Here is a 16,947-nt window from a genome sequence, read left to right on the forward strand (position 1 = left end):
TTGTTAACAAAGCGAGAAAACGAAAATAATTCATTCCCATAAGTAAGAATCAAAGTTAATGGCCACGTTTACAGCTTTAAATATTACCTTTGTTTTTCATATTATTATCCAATAATACCAACAATACAAAATATCCAATTTTAGATAAAATTACACTTTAAACAATGCTATTTTATATTTGAAACTTTAAAATAGCTTTATAACAAAACAATCTCGAAACATTGATGGAACGAAATTCTTAACGTGTTGGTATTCTGAGGATAAATCGCTTCTCATTTTTAACTTGGGGCAAACCATTAAGTTTACATTCTGTGTGCATCGATCTATTGGAAAAAGCGTTTTGCAACGTTACGTGGAAAGTTTCAAAGAATTTAAGTTCTATAGTCACTGTGATGTTGGTACAATTATTGTATGTCTGGTATATCGCTTTTTTTTTAGAAAAAGTTAAAAAATTTTAAAGTGAAATTTTAAGGTGGGAATTTCTAAATAAAATATTTTTGATGGATGGATTAAAATATGTTCATTTAAGACAAGCCTCGACGTTGAGAGAAAAACGAAGACGACGAAGAAACGAGAAATCTGTGGAAAGTGGGGAGCAGAGTGTCTTGACATTAGGTTTCTTCAACCTACCCAGTTATTTGCGAGTTCATACAGCGAAAAGTTAAAAGAAATAAGAATATAAAAAATTATATACCTACACATCAATACAAATAAATATATTTATTATATACATCATTGCACATAAATATGTTTTTCCAACGGCAATATGTATATTAATAATAAATATTTCATTATTAAAGGAATTTGTTCAACAATAATTTTCACATATTTTCACACGTTTACAAGCTTACGCCAACAAAGGCTTGTACGAATTCATAGAAATGCTAAGAGAATAATAAAATATGTTTTTCTGTCAATATTTTATCGTTTACTTTAGCTGTAAATCCATATATGTGTATAGCATATTTAAATATTGTTTTTTGTGTATTCGTTTATTAAATTGAGGACATACTGGCGCAGTGCGACAGCATATGAACTTTAGCGCGAAGGTTGTGGAATCGATTTTCAGTCGGGTTAATAAACTGTTTTCATTTCTCTCCGTTTTGATAAGCTAAAACATTCTTCTAATTCTGACAGTCGAGGACAGAGTGTCTTGACACTAGATTCTCTATTTGCCCCCAGCAAACTAAGTCGTGAAGCTAAAAATATATTTTTTTCACATTTTGAAAATATATCAATAAATGATAATAACACTAACATAAGGCACGTACCTACAAAGTTAAATTTCATTCTAATCAAATAACATCTAATATTCCTATAAAAATTTCAACGTTCAATACACTTAGCTAGTGGCTATAAAATCTACATGAACGTGTCGAAACTTAGTTATCCCGCGGGATACAAGTTTTAGAAATAAAAACGTATAAAAAGTTGCCCATTTAGTACAGAGAGTAAGTGTGCAAAATGGTGTCGCTTAGCCGCAACGCTAGGATAGTGTTAACTCGAAAATGTTATATAAATATAGTTTTTTTTTTAAGCTTCAAGCTGTACAGTGGGGTGGGCAGAGGGAACCTAGTGTAAAGACACTCTGCCCCCCATTGTATGGTAAAACTCAACACCACGCTTTTTTTTACCATAGCCAGAAATTTAAATCAATTAATTATGCCAAATGGGAATCGAACTCACAACCCTCACATTTATAGTCAAACACCAGACCACGATGGCCTCGACGACCTCACTTTATTATTACTCAAACATTTACTATGAAGTACAAAATTCTCCAAGCACAAAATTCTCCAAGCACAATATTCTTAAAGCGCAATATGCACAATATTGCATTCTAACAGTGTTATTAAACACGTGATTGTGCATGTTGTGGAAGTAGGTTAACTGAAAACTGCAATGGTTTAAAGAAATGAACGTTTAACCCTTTATAGTCTATACTGTGGATTGTGGGGTTGAGAAGCTAAATCGGGGCTATAGTGGTCTAGTTATTTATCTTTTTTTTAGTAGATTTCTTATCTTTATTATCTCCTAATTATATCCTAATTTTTGTGATAATATTATAATAATATTATAGTATTAGTGGGGTATGGGAGTGTCGAATGGCGGATTTTAACAATAGGTTCCCAGCTTCCCTTTACTCTATACGTGCGGGTTACAGCGTGAAGTTTTAAAAAAAAATATTATACATCTACATTATATACAAACTTCAATAAAAATGTTTACTAAGTGTATATTTTACATTGAAAGAAATGAAAAGATTACCGAAATCTGACCCAACATTAACGTGAAACGACAACGCGTTAAATTTGTAACTACCTTAGGAGCGGCCCTAACGATAGTTTAAAACATTGTTAGGCGAAGTACCAAAAATATCCACATTATAGCTTAATTATTTGGAAATACGAGTTGTTTATATGAAACCATATTAAGCATTTATTGGATAATTTGAAATTAGTGGTCAGACTTAATTGGTAGTGGTCAAATAATTACGATGGTCGTAGATTCAAGTATCAAATTAATTAAATATTTCTAATCTACAACGGAGGGAACCTAGTATTAAGAAAGTTCGTTCCCCATTTGACTTTACCATAATATTGTATGTTTGACGAATCTACGTTCAATTGTCGAATTTCATGAAGATGCAATTATAAAAGTAAAAGTGGTTCAAATTTAGATTCGTAGATTTTATTATATTCTTAGTTTTTTACAGCTCGTCCTAATAAAATCGTTTTAAAATAGAAAGAAATAAGAAAAACAGACGAAATCTTAAACATAATAGGATACATTTACAGTCCATTTTCCCATAATATACTAATATGCCACCATACAACACGAACACACTCATTAGTGTAGTAATCAAATCTGCATTAAGCATACGATACTTAGGCTTGTACAAATATATAAAGATATATATATATATATACATACTGTATATATATATATACATACTGTATATTTATAAAGTATAACTTTTACCCTATAATAAAAAACGTTTATATGAGAATTAATTTAAATTAACAGTAATACACATGTACATGTATGTAGCAGGAAAAGGGAACCTAGAGTTAAGTCACTCCGAACCCCGTTTCCCGTCTCTCTTGTTTCTCTTGTTTCCAGAGCGAAGAAATAAAAGTAATAAATTCTCCTGAATGGGAACTGAACTAACAACCATCTTTACAGCCAAACACTTGCGTCCCTACACTAAGACTTCCTTAAATATTTCAGCTTCTTAGTTAATAACACAAATGGTCGTATAATTTCAAAAACATTAACAGCTTTATCAATTATAAAAATTCCAGTGCCTTTCTTCTAATTAGCTTAATCTAATGAGGTCACATCTTTTACTGAAATTATAATTTCATTAAATTAATATTATATTTGAAACCGTCGTGGTGTAGAGGGATAGCGGTCGAATAAGCGCGATGCTTGTTGGTACGATCCCCAGTCGAGGGAATGATTTTGTTTAAATTCATTATCCAGCTAAGGCTAATCGTGGTGCAGGGCCAGAGGTGTGCGACCGTATACGTGACAGATTGTGGGTTCGATTCCCAATTGATATATTGAATATTTTTATTTCTTCTCTTTGAGACCCACCACTCAACTCGCAATAACTACAGAGTGGAAAGTGGGAAACAGAATTGTCTTAACACTAAGTTCCCAGGTAAGTTCCAAGGTTCCATCTGTACATCCTGCGATATGCGAAAACAAAATAAAAATCTTGCTCTGGTAGATAACGTGCGGCGTTAAGTTCCGTCACTCAACAAACAACGTCTCGAATTTCGAAAAATCTTTTATAATTGAATACTAAGAAGAAGAGACTGGTATAATCGGCGGTAATGTAAAACTCGTGTTTCACAAACTCAATATAATTTCGTTCGACAAACTTTATATTGAATTTCTGAGCTTACAACATACAATAGCTTTTATTGTGTTTATATTTGTTTTATTTAATTATAAAATTATATTTGTTACATTCATTTTCCTATTTTTAATTTGATATACCTTTTGAGTCATTCTTCTTTTTTCAGTAAAACTGTCTTTAACCAATTTCACAAAAAATGGGTTATTAGTTTGACTACAGTGTGTATGTGATATTGCTAGAATTGGATAAAGTTTGAAAATAATGATATATTAAGGCTTTCGGGCACATGAGGTAAGTTTCATAAGTATAAGTTTGCACATATATGTATGTTATACATGGAAAATATACATTATATTTCTCTACAAATATCTCGGAAACTAATCGAGTACTCTGCAACTTAGGTAATAGTCTAAATTATATATTTGTGTCTTTTCTTTTCAACGTTGATAAGAAGTCAGTTTTTTTTTTTTTTTTTTTTTTTAATAATAATATCTTTATTTAAACACTTATTAGTTACAATTTGGTTAAGGTACTGTCCTCTTAGATAGGTTACAAAGTAACCCGTAGTAAAGAGTAACAGTGCCGTGTCCCACGGGGGGTACTAAATGAAATGTTCCTTTATACGAGTTACAAGTCTTAATGTACATATTATATTATAACCTAATTATTTCTTTAATATTATAAATATTTTGGTGAGTATATAAGATGTGTGTGCGTGTGTGTGTGTGTGTGTGTATGTGTATTTGTGTTATATGTTATGAGTTTATGTTTTTAAATTAATCGATAAATTCACATTTTGCACCAACTTCACAAAGTAAAATTTCAGTTATTCGAAATACGGATACATACACATATAAACTTCAAAATGGACTAATAAAATAAATATTATTTAATTCCGCATATAGCAGCGTAGGCTGAGGGAATCTGGGAACTTAGCAGTAAGATAGTCCGTTCCCATTGAGGCAATTCCGTTCCCCTTTATGCACCAGGAGGGGGCCTCAATATAAAAAGAATTTACACATAATTATTTCCCGAAATGAGATCAAACCTACGACCATCGTGCGTACAGGTAGACGCTGACCCACTGCTCCAAAATTATATCATAAAGTATAATAGTATAAAATGAAATAAAAGTAAAAACATTCCCTCTTTTATTATAAACGTCATTTTCCACAATCACTGACAAGTATTATGAAAGTTTTTTACCAACGAATAGACAAAATGAAAAACCCATTTGTGTTTCTACTTTCAACTATGAAAAGTTAAAACGTGTGTAAAATTTTAGAACATTTTCCAACTAAATCGACATTAAATAAAAACTAGACGAGAAACGAACAATATAAATAACACGACCTAGTAAATAATAGAAAGAAAGATTTTACTAAAATATTTCAATTTCAAAAGAGAGTAAAATCAACGAGTTGAAATGGTAAACAAAAGGATGAATAATGAAAAGATTACCTTGACTTCATTTTTCAACGCTATGCGTTAGCGTATTCGCAATGCGGCCGCGACCTTTACACGGGCTTGAATGTGATCAATTAGAAAACCTGTATTTGTAAAACGGAGCTTTGGTTTCAAACAAACGAGTAGAGTACAAGTTTAAATATATGCTTAAGTGGAAGAAATCTATATAATATTACAAGCGGCCCGCCCGCAGCTTCGCCCGCGTGAACTACGTTATTATTAATTTCTGTCTCCATGAGTACCTACGTCCTACAAGTGACGTCCATGCAAAATTTGAGAGTTTCATACAAACTTTCAACCCCAAAAACAACCCCTTAGAAGTCGAATATTGCAATTCGAAGTCTTAGCGAGCACCTACGTCCTATAAGTAACTCCTATGCAAAATTTCAGATTCCCAGCACTTGTAGTTTCTGAGATTTCGTGATGAGTGAGTGACCTTTCGATTTTATATATATTACTGCAGAGCATCCCTGCAGTAATAATAAAGATAATGCAGTAATAATATATGCCTTATAGATGGCATCCTCTTATTTTATTCAGTTTCATGCTGTATGATGATGACGCAGACGATGACGGTAGAGGGAACCTGGGAACGTAGTGTTAAGACACTGTTCTATCCTCTTCATAGCATAGCCCGATCTACGAAGATTAGAACGCTCTAATTGAGCATGTAGTTTACTTCAACAGTGTGGGTGAACATTCACTGAGTATTCCTCGAAATTCCTCAAACAGGAAATGCAGGAATTTAATTTGTTATAGTTTACGTAAACAAAGTTACTCGAGTCCATTCGTCTTGTATATCATAAATATACAAGTAAAGTAAAAAAGTACACCAAAAAATATTATGGAGATTTAAGAATTATTGAAAAACATTACATTATAAATTTGTATGATTTCGTAATCGTCTAAATATGAGTTAAAAACTCAAATATAATATTTTAGAATTAAGAGTAATATATGTTTCTTTTTTATTTTTTTGTATAAAATAAAATCTATGATAAGTAAAAAAAACCAATAAAATTATAGAATGTAGCAAAAAATAAAAATGTCCCTAAAAAGAAAAATAAAATATCAAAATGACTTAAGAAATCCTATCTTGTACAAACTAAACAAGAGAAAGAAAAAATGTAATCGTTACACTAAATAAACCCTTGTAGTCTATTTTGTGGCCTTTACCTACGTTTCTTGTTAAAATATTTGTTTCTTTTTCAAACAATAATAATTATTGCAAATTTTATTAAAATAAACTGTATAGAAAGCAATTTTATAGTAATTAAAAAATAAATGAATGCGTTTTAACAATTATAAAACAGCATATTGCATATACGGGAGATTACTAAAACTAGCTTTTGATGCATAAACCCGCTAATATAATGTGGTTTACAAAACCGAGAATTCAAACTAGGTGCTAAAACCACTAATCCTTTAAGACAAAGCGCAAATTACTAACAAGGTAACCAAATTCACCTTTCAGGTAAATTTAGTGTAGTTCAGATTTAGATTCTCAGAAATCAACGTTATCACGTAGAGTATAAACTCTATAATTTAATACAGTATCATTAACTGTTGAAAAATTATCGCCATTTAGATATTTTTAAGCTACATTTACTCGAAGTTATTTTTTATTTAATCAACCATAAATCGTAGAAAGTAGATACGTAGACCCTCTACGCCGTAGCTTTTGCTACCAGTCTACAATATTTTCACGTATTTGCAACAAAATCGAACAGTTAGATACTAATTGACTGATTTTGGTAAATTATATTATGGGTTTCGTTAATACCAAGAGTGACTTGATCTTGAATGGTAATGGAAAAGTCAATCAGATTAATAAAAATTCTTATTTCAATTTAATTATTTACGTTTATAAATAAATGGTAGATTTCAAAATTGTGCTAAAATATATTTATAAGCAAATACATATCTTTTTAAATTCCTTATATACTTTTAAACATACATAAATGAAAAAGAATATCTTAATGACACTAATTATTTATATTTAGGATAAAATCTACATAATCCTATACCTTATATAAATAAATACTCTTAATATACTAAAATTACCATTCCTACAAAGTTTACAATCTAAACTTTGACTCTACATTAATTTAAACTTCCGCTAACCTTAACAAAAAAAGACATTTTAAAATATTATTAATAATAAAGAAATCTCACGTTTATTACAGGGTGAGTCCACCAAGTCAGCACATAAAGCACGAAAACACACGTATAATAGCACACGCGACTCGCGAACGACCGTTCGCGTCTACGACCGGGCGACGAATGGCAGGTACAGTACCAGTATAGTTCCCAGTAACGTACTTATGGTGTCACTCCTTCATAATGTTATAGGCATTTTATGTTTTACTACTTTAGTACGTATTACGCTTAGATTTTATTATTAAAAATGTTTATAGTTTATAATGTTTGTAAAACAAAATTGTAGAGATAATGTTTTAGGCTTTCATTTTAATAAATAGAGAAGTTTGATATTACACATTTTATACAATTTATTTTAATTTAAATAATCTTTTAAAATTTCAAATAATTATATTTTACTAGATATTCCATACTTATATCAAAAAATAAAAAATGAGTAAAAAATCCATTTTCCTAACCAATCATATTATTTTTTAATTTTTAACATAGTACGAAAGTAGCAATAGCGCTGCCATGCACACTGATAATATGTAATCTTATATAATGGCTGCCAATATAACAGGGTTCTATTTTCTCCATAATTCAAATACAATACCACCGCACATGGTATCGCTTTATCGCTGATCGAATACACAGATAGAGACGTTATACATTTGCATAGAGTCGGTTTGAAAATAAATCATATTTGATATATACGTTTAAAATATTGTTGAATTTTCTATTGAAACGTGTTTATGCACTTTCTATATATACTCGTAGTATCAGAAAGCAAAATCTTTATTGTACTGTTAATTGGTTATTTAAGTTTATATTTTTGTGTTTTGTTTAGTGGAAAATAATATTATTATTAGTATTTTTTCATAAATTTGGAAAATTAAAATGAGGAATTATATTTTTCTTTTTCTTATTTAATCACAAAATGGGTTGATTTCAAAGATTTATGGATGCGTTCTGTTCTAATTAGCTCTATTTTACAACCACCAATATTAATTTCTTATTTAAATCACTTCCCTTGTCTTTAAAAATCAATGACAATTTATATTTTGAAAAGTCGAACAACCAAACACCGGAAAATTGCCAACAATATCTTAAGATTTATTTATTGTAAAATATAATAATGTACAGACAAATATGAAGTTTATGTCTTTACTTTAATTTTCTCTCTCTCTTTCTCTCTCTCTCCAATAAAGTGAGCGAACTTTATGTACTTCTTAATAAGTTGATATAATATAAAAAAATTTGCACTAATCTTTATATAAATTGATCAATAATGCCTACTTTACTTTTAGTAATATTTTATAATTGTACCACATTTTTATACCTTCGTGGATAAAATCGCTAGACGTATTGTACAAAAGTTCAATTTAGTTGATTGCAGAGATTAAGACTGACATAATTGCACCATCGGGCATTTGGTGATCAATTTCATATACGAGTATTTTATAAGAAAAGAAAACGTAATTTAGATTTTTATTTCATTTTGAGAGCATAATTTTATACATAATTTTACGCACATAGTAGGGTAGACAGAAGGAATTTGAGAATCTAGTGTTAAACACTTTACTTCCGTTGCCCACTTTCCACAGAATTGTGGAGGCCAGAGCCAGCCTCGACACCAGAGTAAAGCAAACCTCGAATGGCAATCGAATCCACAATCATACCTAATGCCTGCACCACAAGTATTACTTAGAGATTGCACAAAAGTAGAGCACAAGTTGATTACTGTGGTATCCTAAGGATTAATCGTCCACGTTTGCGGACGCTGACCGTCGCTCGTGTTGGTGGATTGCGTCTACAGTTATATTGCCGATGCAGTTTTTAATTACATTTTGCTATAGAATGGTTTTCGACTGTTCTTAGGTTTATTTTATATTTTGGCATTTACTGATTGACTGGCTTGTAGTCTGTTTTTGCCAATTCGTGTGTATTGGAATTTAAATATCATAAAGGCATGTGTTTGTATTTAAATGTACATTTAAAATAATTTTATAAAGTAGAGCTTTTTTCTATAAGGAAGAAATCTTATTCAAATTTTACATATACTCGTATATGCTGACTGATATTGTAGTGGACGCGATTTTCTGTACAAATTTCACTTACCTAAAGAATAATTTCAATATATTTTATATAAACATAAACTAATTGCTTCGCGACATGTTGTGAGTTCGATTCCCACTCGATGCGATTAAATATTTAATATTTCCATTTCCTTGGTTTGTAACGACTGCTACTCATACGCAGCCTTAATTATTCGGCGGAAAGGGTAACACTAGGGTTCCCTCTACCTACCATGCTATGTACAGTGTCGATCTAAAAAAAATATTAACAATATAAGTTAATAAATAATTCCTATAACAAACAACACAAGGCACTGTGCGTTCATATATACTCGTATATCATTAGTGCGTAGCTGCAATCAATTACACGAATTAATCTCAGGTTTAATGTGTCAGATCGACCGGATTACTCCTGGCGTCATTGCACCCTGACAGACTAAATCTTAGTGATTATATGGAATCTTTAAGACATTCAAGGATTATATGAAAAGAATGTGAGCAACCTGTTCCGTTTGAGACCACTGTAAGGACACAGGTCGTGGATTCGATTTCCAATAGAGGAAGTGAAATATCTTACATTTTCATTTCTGGTGTTGGGGCAAAACGTGGCGTTAAGTTCCGCCAATTGATACGCAATGTCTGTAAAATTAAGCGGGTTGTGAGAAATAGAGTTGTTTTAACAATAGATTTTCTTTGCTTATTGTGCTATACGTGAGATGCAATTCGAAGGCAAGAATAAATAAAAATATATTAATAAAAAGAACTTAAGGTTAACTACAGTCACCTTCCAGTAGAATAAATGTAAATACATTGCTGCTGAGTGAAAATTTTCTTCCATATTTCGTATAATAAAACCAGGAAAAGTAAATGTTTTAATTAAAAACATTTTCAAAGTGTCTTCTAAAATGACATGACTGTCATCTTAGTACATGACAGGCAATAGCTATGAATTCGATCTCCGCTACTTGAAATATTTAAAATTATACTTGTTTATATTTGCTGTTGCATACAAAGGGTATAAAAATGTTTTTTTACAACGTTTTTTTCTCTATCTTCGTTCATAATTTATATTTCTCCGCTCTAATAACAAGACGAAGCTCGGCGTTCAGTTTCATAATTTAACACTAGGTTTTCTAAAGCTAAAAAAGCTTTAGATGTATTAAAAATTGTGAAAGAAACTTTGAAAAATCTTGTAAATTTCTATATATATACAAAATATTCATATTATGTAACAAGCAACTGTAGACTTGGCGTCGTACAACAAATATCGACTTTGAACTATAGAACTTCCTTCAATTACAGAGTTAAAATAACTTTAATAACTTAAATGGGTTAGTGTAACAAGGCATGCCGTGTTGACGCTGTCGCCTTTTATTGGACATATGTTTCTGGTCTCAGACGGAAAACTTGTCAAGTATTCAAATAAATGATTTATTGAAACCTGCACCTGATTTTTAGTGGTGATAAATTATGTCTGGTTTAAGTTGATTTTATTTTAAATAACCTTACATAGTGTGTGTGTACTTGGGAATTAACTGATTGTAAAGAAGTTTTCTTTTATGTTCATGGTGTAAATGCTGCTGCTTAACACTAAGCTCTCTCTGCCTACCCTCATAGATCAAGGAACGTAGAGTTAAGACATTCCACGCATCGCCTAACATTTGAAATATTTTCCCAAATATCGATCAAATTCCACAACCATCGCTATTACAATTAAAACTTGCACTTCATGATTGTGAAATGGATTGGAGGACATTTATCAAAATTAATTATATATTTTTTATATTAGAAATTTCTCCAGACAAAAATTGAACCTATTACATCCAAGAAAAATTTTCATAACGGTATCAACTTATCGAAATCTCCTATAATATTATTATAAGAGTCATATTTAACTTGTACTAAATAACTAATTCACTTATAAAGGAATAGCATGAAGCCATTCGTACCGTTACCAAGCATATTGCTACGTGGACCGGTAATCCTTCGCAATCTGATTTGACAAAGCATATTATAATATATTAATTCATTATTGTATTATAACATATTTTATACTAGTGGACCCGAACGCGGCTACGCCCGCTTGGACTATAAGAATATTTATTAAATATATTTATGAAATTATTTACAGTTTTCAATAGAGAGATGCGTTAAGCTTATTTTGGGTGACGTTTTCAACAACAAACTTTGCAAATCGTTGCTTAGCAACGGTCGGTTGTTATTAACATGGCGGAATAAATTGTATGTCAAATTAATAAATATTTTAATATATTGGTATATATCGAAAATATTACAAATATGGGAAAAAAAAGTATCCTATGTTCATCCCGAGACCCTCAAGTATCTCTATATGAGTATTTTATCACAATTAAATTAGCGGTTTGGCCCTGATTGCGTAAAAGACAGACAGACAGACAGACAGACAGAGTTACTTTCGAATTTATAATATAGGTATGGATTATTCCATATATTGAGGCCTTCGTGGTGCAGTAAGGGTATAATGGTGTAACAGGTTGTGGGTTCGAATGGGAATCAAACCTATAATCGTCAAGCTTACCTTCAGATGCTGAATCTAGCTCAACGACGGTCTGCCTTCAAGTTTAAATGTTTAAAAATAAAACGAATTTATTATATTGTAATCTTAAATTATTAAAAAAACCGTAAAAAAATGTAGTCGTGTCTGAGGCTGTCGTGGCGCAGCGGCACTAGGGTGTGACTGTAACGCGACGGTTGTGGGTTCGATCCCCACTCGAGGTAGTGAAATATTTATTTACGTTTATATTTCCATTTCTTCGCTCTGGTGTCGAGGCAAAGCGCGGCGTTGAGTTCTGCCACTCGACTCGCAATGCCTCCAGAATTCAGCAGGAAGTGGAGAACGGAGTGTCTTAACACTGGGTTCGTTCTGCCTACCACGCTATTCTGCGGGATACAGCGTGAAGCTGATATTTATTTATTTTGCAAAAAAAAGGGAAAGAAGGAAGGAAGGGAAGGTGAGGATGAAAAAGGTATTCATTAATAAATAATTGTTTAAGTAAAAGATTCACCTTTATCAGTTTTTCTATATATAAATGTCCTCCAATCAACTTTGGAAAAATTCGAATAAAATTTAATATTCCACTAAAGCAAATGTACATATAATAATATTATAGCAGTAAAGTTTTTATAAAGTTTATCTGACATTTAAACTTTTATAATTTTATTTTGGATATACACAGTTTATTTATAAGCAGAATTAACCTTACTGAATTGATGTGACTGTACCTAAATTACTTTTGTATCGCCCACTCTAATCCCATATGATTCCAACTTATGTTTGTAATAACCTTTATAAAAATATACACTAAAATTTCTATTGATTTTATTTTATCTATTGACATTTATGTTTTATAAATATAAAACTTATTTACGTAACTTAACTACGTACTACGTAAATTACTACTAGGTCGTTTCAAGATTTCTAATCTCCTATTTCATCCTCCTCTTCTATTTCTAACGTGGTAACTAGAAAGAATAGAGAGCCAAACGTCCCTGAAAACCTCTTTCTCCTCATCCACTAACATCAACCCACACATTAATGTCCTCCGACGCTCTCCTCTGCATTCTTGCTAAACCACTTCTCTCATTCTCCAATGACATTCTCTCATTTTCACAATAAAATTTCGCTAGTTGTTTCCATATAAATTTTATATATCGTATACAAAAAAATATCTATAATAGTTCAAATTCAAATCATAAGTACAAAATAAAATCTCTATTATATTAGCTCTAAGATACGAAACCATCTTAATATCTTTTTCTGTAGAATTATGAAATAAAACGAACTCGTATAAGACCTGCCCTTCAGTTATATTTATTTGGCGTTAAATTTTAGCACGACTTTTATATGAAAAGTTTGATAAGTTTTACGATACTGATGTTGTTAGTTTACTTTGAAACCTTAAATATACGTATATATTACGTACTTTACTTTCGTATGTAGACGCTTTAGAACAAATAAACTTTAATTAATTAATATTTACTTTAAGGTTCGTTTAAAACTTGTACTAAATAAAATATGTGTATATCTTTTTATTATTTAAACGGAAAAGACAAGGCGCGTACGAATTACCTGATGGTAAATGATCTACGACCCCGTGTAACACTAGAGGAGCTGGAGGAACCGGTTTTTAAGTTGGAGATAGTCGCGCTTTTCTAGATATCGACCTGGAAACACTGCAGCAGGTGCAGGCTACTGCAGGATCTGTTAGCGAGCGGGAATCGAACCTACAACCGTTACGTTTATAGATGACCGCTCCACAATATTTGTATCACGTACTCGTATATATATACAAAAAATAATTGGAAGATATTATTTTACAAAAGAAAGTTTAATGAAGCCGATAAGTACCTACATAATATAACAATAAGTCAACGTGATCGATAATACTTTCTAGTAAGCCTTAGGAAGCTTAAAAAATATACTTTGCTTTGAGTCTTTAAAAATACTTGAAAGAACTTTACCTGAACAAAAATTGTAAGAGAATTTTTTATTTAACAATATACTAAATCTATTATGTTTAAAACAAATTATTAATTTCGGTTATAAATTGTTTTAAAATTATAGTATAATTTTAAAAAATATGTCTTATCATTTTATTTACTTATTTGTATGTTGCTTTGGTAACGAGGTAATACGAGGCGTTAAGTTCCACCGCTCAATACGCACTGCCTCAAGAATTCAGCAGAAAGTGAGGAACTGAAGTGTCTTAATGGGAACAAAGTATCTTAAACTTAACTAGGTTTAACGCTGTTATTCTTTTATCAGATTTTTTTAGCTCTACGCTGTATTCTGCGTAACACAAGGTAGGCAGAGTTAACCGGACCACCTAATTTTAAGACAATCTTTTCCCATTCAAGGCACTCTCCCTCTATCTCTCTTTTTCCCACTGCGCCAGGACGGCCTCAATAATTTACGTTTTGAATATAATTTCCTTTGCTATTATGTCTATATAATATCATTATCAATTTTATTATTTATTGTAGGTCAATTCATTTGTCACAGTCAAAATTTCAATATGGTTTCGTATAATAGGATTAAAAGGAAGGTCGCGCTTCCATTTACTTAATACGTTGATTTTATTGTTATAATGAATTAGATTTATAATTTATAATAGTTATTGTCCGTATTGACAAAATATTTTAAAAAATATATTTATTAATTTATTATTTATTAATGTGGCTATAGTCCTGGGTTCCAGCAAATACCTAAGATTCATAATGTGAATGTGAAAATTTCGACGCAAAAACTTCCAGTTGATAACTTGTAAAAATCACTTTGTTTCTTCTTTTCCTGCTTCTTTTTCTATCTAGAAATATCTATTCAATTACTATATTACTCCTTATTAAAGTGTCTTTTCTAAGAATTTAATCAGTGTAGTAGAAAATTTCTATAAATAACATTTTAAAAGCTTAAAAAATAATTTAAAACTTACTATTTTCGTAAGATATTTCCTGCTAGTGATTTTAGAATAGATTATATCGACTGGCCTCACTTACGGTTACAGTTACAGAACTTCCGTTTCATTTACCAGAGCGGGAATCGAACCGACAAACATAGACCGACCTTGCCCCACGAAGGCCTCAAAAAATATTTATAATAAAAAAAATATATAAAAGTATTGTATACTAATATCACCTAAATTAACTAATAAAACAATAAAATCGCGTGCCTATTAAAATATTAGGGCAAATTAGTCCGCAACATTTCTACTACTGTATTGGGCGGAATGAAACAACCTGTACATTTTAAGTCGGACAATAGAATGTAATTCAGAGGTATATTGGACTTGGTGATTTAGCATAAAGTCTATGGTATAGATTATAGTGATAGGCGAAGCGAATGTGGAATAAAAGTCGAAAAATATTTGTCTAAACGAGGGTTCAACAAGAAATTACTTTTAAGTATAACTAAATTGATATATACTAATATTAATAATATAATTATTAATATAATATAATAATAAATATCAAAGTATTTTTTAATGAAGCATTTTCACAAAGTAATATTTCGTATAATTACTCTTATAATTATCTTTTATCAGCTTTATTGCAAAATATATACCTAATTTTAACACTGTAGGTTAAAAATAAAAAACTTGCAGCTCAACCATTACTAAAACCGCACCTTTCCCCAAAGGTAAACCGACAAAAACCTTAAAGCTACCCATAAACTTTGATTAGATTTTGTAACACGGCCACGGCGTACATTAGAATGCGTGAATCGCGACCGGCGTAATTGAATTTTCTAGTCCATTGCTCGAAATTTTGGAGATTTTGAAGATTTTGGCAAGGATTCTCTTAAGTTAGTATGTTTGTCTTTATGACATGCTGGGAGAAGTGAATGTCGTTCTTACGGAATGCGGAATTTTAGATATTATTTTACTTGCTACGTTAGACTGTGATGTTTTAAGGAAAAATTATAAAACAGTTTAGGCAGAAGGAACCTATTCCCTACCCCATTTCTTTACAGTAGCGTAGACAGGAGGAGAATGAGGAGAATGAGGAGAACCCAGTATCACGACACTCCCTTCTCCGAATTCGTAATTATTGTAAGTTGACGGCAAAAATGAATCTGTCCTTAATTCTACCAGAACGTCAAAATGAAAATATGTAATCATTTTTTTAAGGGGGGTTAATTTTTATCGAATCGATAACCATTATGTTTATAGTCAGATATCGTCCACTGAGCTACAATGGCTTCTATAATATAAATATTTATGTAAACAATAGACTTACACTAGGGTAATACAATAAATTTCACTCGTCCGTATACACTAGCTGGAATACAAAAATGCCTTATTATTTTTCCATAGAACATAAATGTGACAGTTTAATAGTAACAATGTTCATTGATTTTCCCCATAAATTTATTTTGTAATAGAATATTTTTGTATATTATAGTTGTTTTATGTAAAAATACGTGTTGTTTATGATTTTAGAAATAGTCTTGTCGCAGCGGTTCGATTCTCATTCGGGGTAAAAGATTATTTTAATTTCTTCGGTCTTAAAATTGTGGGGGAGGTGGGAAATAGAGAAACTGAGAGAACTCTCTGCCTACCCTTTTCTTATACTTAATTTTAAAGACAATAGTCTTGGCTCTGACAAGACCGTTGATCAGGCAATATATCCAATTCAAATCGTGATCCGCTTTACATAATCTATAAAGAAATAGCGAAAAAAGTTTGGATAGTGATTTATGACCAAGTTCTCTCTTATTTCGTACCTGAATATGAAATGACGGAATAGGGGATTTGGGGGAAAGGAAGTTCCCTACTCCCTAAGAGTGGAGTGTCTTAACACTAGTTTCCAAGGTTCCTTCTGCGTACGGGATACTGTGAGAAACTTAAAAAAAAATAA

The 16,947-nt window shown here is 31.1% G+C and overlaps 1 protein-coding gene across 1 annotated transcript in view; it reads right to left on the bottom strand.

Moving 5' to 3' along the window:
* The window catches only part of LOC146538396 (cyclic GMP-AMP phosphodiesterase SMPDL3A-like), a 54,440-nt gene extending 46,817 nt beyond the window's left edge, over positions 1-7,623 (bottom strand). The window contains exon 1 of the mRNA XM_085186432.1: positions 7,511-7,623. The gene's annotated coding sequence lies outside the window, so the exon portion shown is untranslated. The remainder of the gene's footprint in view (positions 1-7,510) is intronic.
* Positions 7,624-16,947: the final 9,324 nt, after the last annotated feature.

This window comes from Heliconius melpomene, chromosome 6, assembly GCF_056956725.1.
Source record: "Heliconius melpomene rosina isolate 202511_hmr_F chromosome 6, ASM5695672v1, whole genome shotgun sequence".
Lineage (NCBI taxonomy): Eukaryota > Metazoa > Arthropoda > Insecta > Lepidoptera > Nymphalidae > Heliconius > Heliconius melpomene.